Consider the following 6,926-nt stretch of genomic DNA (forward strand, 5'->3'; position numbering starts at 1 on the left):
TTATCTTCTAATTCTCGGTGCCGCCTTATCTCCCGACGTAGATTCTCTTCTTTTTCGTGTTGATGATGGGCTTCTTTCTCAAGTTGCTTTAATCGATTTTAAAGTGCTTCTATCACCCCTGAATTTGATGAATTTTCGTCTCCATTGGGTTCCGGAGTATCTTTAAGTATAGCATCCGTGTTCTTGTGTGGCATTCTATCTTCCAAACCCGAGTCGTGGTCGTTGTCATGGTTGTCCGCCATGGTGTTGGGATGACTTCCAAGTCCTCGGCAACGGCGCCAATGTTTCAAGGTTACCTGAAACTGTAGGTCGATCTCGGTCGAGATCTACTGTGTTGGTCGGAGCCGACGTGTCCGGCAGGTGTATAGCTGCCGGAGCTAGTGTGTCCGACTTGTAGGACTGAAAGTGCTGCGGATCCTTCGTCCCTGGAGGGTGGGGGTACCTGCAAGGGACTCCGATGCTTAAGTTAGCAAGGGTATTAAACAGGTATTGAGTAGAATCAGAGTATGAGTTATACCTGAGTGCTCCAGTGTATTTATAGTAGTGCGGAGTGACCTTTTTAGATAAGATAAGTTAGTTATCTTATCTTATCTTATCTTATCTTTGGGTGAGGTCAGCTTATCTTCAACGGAACCGCCCTTCTCTCTATAGGCTTGGGCTGCCTTTGGATTGGACTGTGTTCCTTTGTTTGGACCCTTTATTGGGCTTTCTAGTCGATTTGGTCGACCTCTTTGAGAAGAGGTCGGATAGCCTGACCTGAAGAGGTCGGTCGCTTTGTCTGTAGAACATCCCGGGTCGGAGGGCTCGACCCAGGGTATGAACAGCAGGCAACTAAAAAGTGTCAGCAGTTAAACAAAACAAAAAACAGTTCAAAAAGCCCACAAACCGGGCTATTTACACAAATACTTAAAAAAAAAAGATCAGCAAAGATCGGGAGCCTTCCCGACAGCATCAGTACGGGGAGAAGGATGGCGAGTCTGAATGGGCACAGCATCTACAGTTCCATCATCCCGGTTCAGAATCTGGCAATCCGGATCAGACATAACGGGAGGAACCGAGGGGGTCGACACTTTGACAGAAGGCACTGGGGGAGGATCAGCATCATCATCATCCTGGTCATCAGGGACAATCTTACCATCCCTCACAACATTGTCCAGGCTGAAGAGAGTAAGGTCGGCCTCAGGAGCAATAATCTGAACCTGCTCCTTCAGGTTCTCATAAGCAGCAGTTACACTGCCGACAAGATGACCCTGGAGCTCGGCGTAATCAGCTCGGGCGTTCTCCAACTCCTTCAGACGCATTCCCTCCCGATAAGATGTGACATAGCTATCCTTATGCCTCAGTGCCGTGTCCTCAGCCAGCCTCACAGAGGCAGCCAAAGAGAGGGAACTCGCCTTCTCATTAGCCAGATCTTTTTCCAACTTGGCCACCTTCACTTCGAGCTCCTCCTTCAAGCCTTTTATCCGATCAAACTCCCGTTTGGCCTCCTCCATAAAAGCTTTGGTGGCATGGAGAGGAAGACTTTGAGCAGTGCGATACAGGGCCGCTCCCATGTGTGCCAACTTAATACCACTTCGAGTTACATAATCAAAATGATGAAGAAGTAATACGTCATCCATAGAGAGGGCACCATAAGGACCGATTTGTTGATCTACAAACTCGATTGGATCAAAGTCAGGAGCATCAAGGTTGAAAGGCTCAGTTGTTTTTTGCTTCTTACTAGAAGGAGCACCAGAAGCAATGGCAGAAGTCTGTGGAGGATCGACCAGATGAACCCGAGGAATAGGAATTGCTTTCCTCGGCCCGGGAGAACTCGACACAGGAGGCTTCATTGGAACCTGAGAAGATCCCTCTTCGGCCACTTTGGCCGAGATGTTCAGAGCAGCAGTTGCCTTCTTTGCCTTTTTAAAGGCCTTCATGGAGTCATTATTCTTTGACATCTCTGCAAATACAGAACCAGCCACAGCAAAGAGTTACAACCACAATAAGAAGAAGGAAAAATTAAGAAACAAGTGTAGAAACAAGCCAGACAAGTACCCAAAATAGTCCGAACCAAGGACGAGTCATTCAAAAACTTTTTTGTATCAAGATGGGGCGGGGCTCCCCATAAATCCTCAAGCACAACAACAAAGGCACGCTCAACATCATCAAGCATCTCCCAGGTATAGCGAGACGCCTTTACATCCCTCCGCCACTCTAGAGGGAAAGAAGGCTCATCATTTTCATCAAGAAAAAAGGGGCGGGCCCCCTCGACAGCACGAACTCTCAAGAAGTAATTCTTAAAGTCCTTAAAGGACTCATCATACATAGCAAAATGTTTATGGCCCTGGGCGGACCTAAAGGAAACCCAAGAAGCTTTCTTTCTTGAAGAACCGCCAGGCTTGGCGGAAACAAACAAATAAAGGAAAAGAGTCTGGGAAGGTGTTACATCTAACTCTCTACAAAGGAGCTGAAAATTTTTTATAAAATCCCAAGAATTTGGGTGAAGCTGGGATGGGACAATATTACACGACCACAATAGGTCGGTCTCAAAAGCAGTAAAAGGAAAAGTAACGTTCAACTGACTGAAAAAGTATTCATAGGCATAAAAGAAGGGACGCTCCCTCTCAACAGAAGTTGGAAAACAAACTCTCTCATCAGAGTCAGGAGCAACAAGCTCATAATCCTCCTCACGGGTATTGTTACCACAAATCCTATGGCGCTTCCTCAGCTCTGTGCAAAATTCAGCATCCACAACAGAAACACACAACAAAACAAGGGAGTCCAGCCAATCGGACATCCCCTCGGGAACTCTGGAAGACATCTCTACAATGTTATTACGAGAAGACATGAGGCCAACTAATCCTACAAGTAAGAAAAGAAGATGGGGTTACTAAAATCATCTCGGACAAAGGGAGAAAACAACTCGGTCAATACGATACAGGCAAAGAATCAAGAAAAGAAAAACCCCAAAACTCAAACCAAAGTCCTGGGGCATCCTTTGGAGGCAGTAACAAAGCAAGATTTCTAGGAAAAATCTACAGCTTGCACCCCAGCATTTCTCAGAAAGAATTCAAAACAGCAAACATTTTTCATCAAAGAAAAACACAAAAAGCCATTACAGTCTACCAAGCAAAAGGCATTCCCAAACATCAAGCACGCCAAGCAGAGACCATTAAAGATGCAACCTTTATTCAAGAGCAGACAAAAGCAACCTTCAAATAAAATGAGGAACAGACGCAGACAAGCGGTATCAAGAATAGAAACAACAAAGAACATGCAAAGCCCTAAAAGCATCCAGTAAAAAGGATCATGCAAAAGATGGAGAAACTCCCAGAAAGTACATTTCAGAAAATCTAGGGCACAATGGAAACAGAAAGATCCAAACTTTCTCAAAAGGGAGGATCAAAATCAAAACCTCATCACAAAGCCAAAATCAAGGAGAAAGCACGAAATGGGACTAACCTGGAGACGAAAGAAGCTTCAAAAAAGTGCAGAAATGAAAGTTGCCCAGAAAATCGCCAAGCGACGCTGCAAATGCCATGAAGCAGAAGCACAAGCGAAAGACAGAGAGCAGAGAAAAAAGTTGCGAAGAGGTTACAAGGAAAACAAAAGGAGAGAAACCGTTTCTGGGTTTTCAAAATCAAAATAAAGAGCCAAGGGGAAACGGGGCAATTAATGCTAAAATTAATGAAGGCATTAAACCCTCGCACGTTCCCAAAACGCCGATATAAAAGCGCGTGTTTTTAGAAAAAAACGTTCTACATTCAAAAGTTACTACAAAGGAATCGACAAAATGCTTGAGTTCGGCTTCATAAAAAAAAGGGGACCGAAGTCAAAGACTCGACCTCAAAAAAGAAGACCGAGCTCAAGCAAGGGCACTGTTCATACCCTGGGTCGAGCTGTCCGACCCGGGATGTTCGACAAACAAAGCGACCGACCTCTTCAGGTCAGGACAACCTGACCTCTTTCCAAAGAGCTTGGCCAAGTCACCAGGAAAGCCCAAAGAAGGGCCCAAATAGAGGAACACGCCCCAAATCCTAAGGCAGCCCAAGCCTACAGAAAGAAGGGCGGTTCCCTTGAAGATAAGATGACCTCACTTGAAGATAAGATAAAGATAAGATAAGATAAACTAACTTATCTTATCCACAGAAGGTCACATCTCACCATTATAAATACACTGGAACACCCAGGTATAACTCATACTCTGATTCTACTCAATACCTGTTTAATACCCTTGCTAACTTAAGCATCGGAGTCCCTTGTAGGTACCCCCACCCTTCGGTGACAAGGGATCAGCAGCATTCTCAGTTCCACAAGTCGGACACACCAGCTCCGGCCGCTACACACCTGCCGGACACGTCGGCTCCGACCAGCACAGAAGATCTCGCCCGAGATCGACCTACAGTTTCAGGTAACCCACGGAACAGAACTCAATTATGTTCTTTATCATTATTACTATAATTATTAATGTTATAGCATCTCCCTTACCATGGCTCAGAACCAAATTTTCTTGTATGCCCATTTTTTTTCCAAGTAAAGGAACAATATTGATTTCTCAAAACCCGTTACAAGTGATTTTTTCGATATATTGAAATTGAGTTGAGGGGTTAATAATTTATTCTTTTTCACTGAACTTGTTTATTCTATTTACACGGTCGAAGACAATTATGGCAGGGGAACTATAATAAGACCTTCTTATAAGCATACAAGGAGTAATATATCCTTAAATTTTTTGAATCTATCTGCCATCTGTTATTATTATTATTTTAACCCCTTTTTATTAACTTTCTTTTAATTCTAACTTTTAATAATGTTTTGTCTTCCATTTTTGAGATATTTTAAAGATTCTATTCACTGTACATGATCATTGTTTAGTTATGTTTGTTGACCTATTTATTTTTTAATTTTAACAGTTATTCTTGGTTTCTTTTTCAATTTTTAAGGTAGCTTTTCTTTATCTTTTCATTTTTTAGACTTGGAACCAGCAATTCTTTCTACCAGTATTCTTTTAAGAAAGCACAGAATTTTAAACATGAGTAAGCCTCCTTCCCAATACCTTTCCTGTTCTTCATGTTATCTGGGATGCACTCAACTTTGTTTCTATTTCCGTTTTGAGTTATTGCATTGCTCCCTACATGGTTTTGCTTGTAATATATTGTCGAGTTTATTACGTATGGTACTCTCCCATAACATAATTGTGATAGACTGTTATTGGTTCAACTGACACACACCCCATTTTTTAAATGGTTTTTTTTAGTTCTATGTATTTTTTTTACTAATTATCTATTTGTATGTGCTATTTCATTTACTTAGACATTGATAAGAGCTAAATTATAAAACCACGAGGTAGTGTAGAATATAGGGATGGACTGAATATATTCCTTGACTTTGTATTTGATGGGATGATACATTGTCCATGCCCTATGTGTGGGTTCCGGTTTTTCCAGACTAGAGAAGATGCATACGATCATCTTCTGATGAAACTATTTTCCCCTAACTATACCTTTTGGTTACATCACGGTGAGAGGATAATAGACGAAAGACCCAGCGGTAGGGAAGAACTAGATCCCACTATAAATTTAGGAGATCAAATGCGTGACATGATCCACGACACATTCAATTTGCTGGGACTGCAGAGTGAGGATGAAGATTCCATGGATGGGCATGCTGGAGACGTTGCGGATGGGTTGCCGTACTTATCTGATAAACCTAGTCACGAGGCTCGTGCCTTTCAAGACTTGCTTAAGGACGGCGAGCAAGAATTAAATCCGGGATGTTCAAGATTCTCAAAGCTGTCTTTTCTGGTGAGGCTGTACCATATAAAGTGCATGTGCGGAGTGAGCAACAAGGCTTTTGGATTGATTCTAGAGCTACTGGGGGATACCTTTGAGCATGCACAGATTCCGAAGACCTTGCACGAAGCCAAAAGGATCATAAGGAAGCTGGGTATTGAGTACAAGAAGATAGATGCATGTCCGAATGAATGCATGCTATACCAAGGTTCCGACCACGACCTGTCTAGATGCAAACAGTGTGGAGCATCCAGGTGGAAGCATAAGACCAGGAAGAATTCTGTGGTAAGGATCAACACCGTTGTCAAGAAGAATGGTAAACCTCAGGCGGCGAAAGTTCTTCGTTATTTTCCTCTGATTCCACGGTTGCAGTGGTTATTCATGTCCAGCAAGACAGTTGTGGACATGTTGTGGCACAAGAGAGGCACCAACTCTGACGGTTTCTTGAGGCATCCCAGAGACGGGGAGGGTTGGAAAGCATTTCACATGAGATATGCTGACTTTTCTGGCGATCCGCGCAGTGTTCGCTTAGCCTTGGCCAATGATAGTGATAAACCACTATTTTATGGTTCATATTGTGTTTAATTGTGTGGTTTTATCATGATCCTTACCCACTTATTCATTAAAATAGCATGCATTTAGATTTCCTTCCTGAATTCACTACATGTTTGAAAACTGCTTCCTAAAGACTTTAATTATGTATTCTTAATTTTCCTTTATTCCATTTGATGCCGTGATATGTGTGTTGAGTGTTTCAGACTTTACAGGGTATGAAGGAGTTGGAGATTGAAAAGGAAGCTAGCAAAAATGAAAGGAACACAAGGATTTGAGGAGACAACCAGCGAGAAGTGACGCGGTCGCATGGCTCACGCGACCGCGCGAAAGAGAGCAAATCGCAGTGACGCGGCCACATGGCTCACGCGGCCACGCGGATTGGAAAAGCTCAAGCGATGCGGTAACGTGGACGACGCGAACGCGTGGCATGGAAAAGCGCGAGTGACGCGTCCGCATGGGTGACGCGATCGCGTGACATGTGCAATCTGCATAATCTGCAGAATTCGCTGGGGGCGATTTTGGACCCTATTTTGACCCAGTTTTTGGCCCGGAACAGCAGACTAGAGCCAGAGAACATGCAGAAACAAAAATAACATT

The sequence above is a fragment of the Arachis ipaensis genome, chromosome B06 (genome assembly GCF_000816755.2).
Source record: "Arachis ipaensis cultivar K30076 chromosome B06, Araip1.1, whole genome shotgun sequence".
In the NCBI taxonomy this organism is placed as follows: Eukaryota; Viridiplantae; Streptophyta; class Magnoliopsida; order Fabales; family Fabaceae; genus Arachis; species Arachis ipaensis.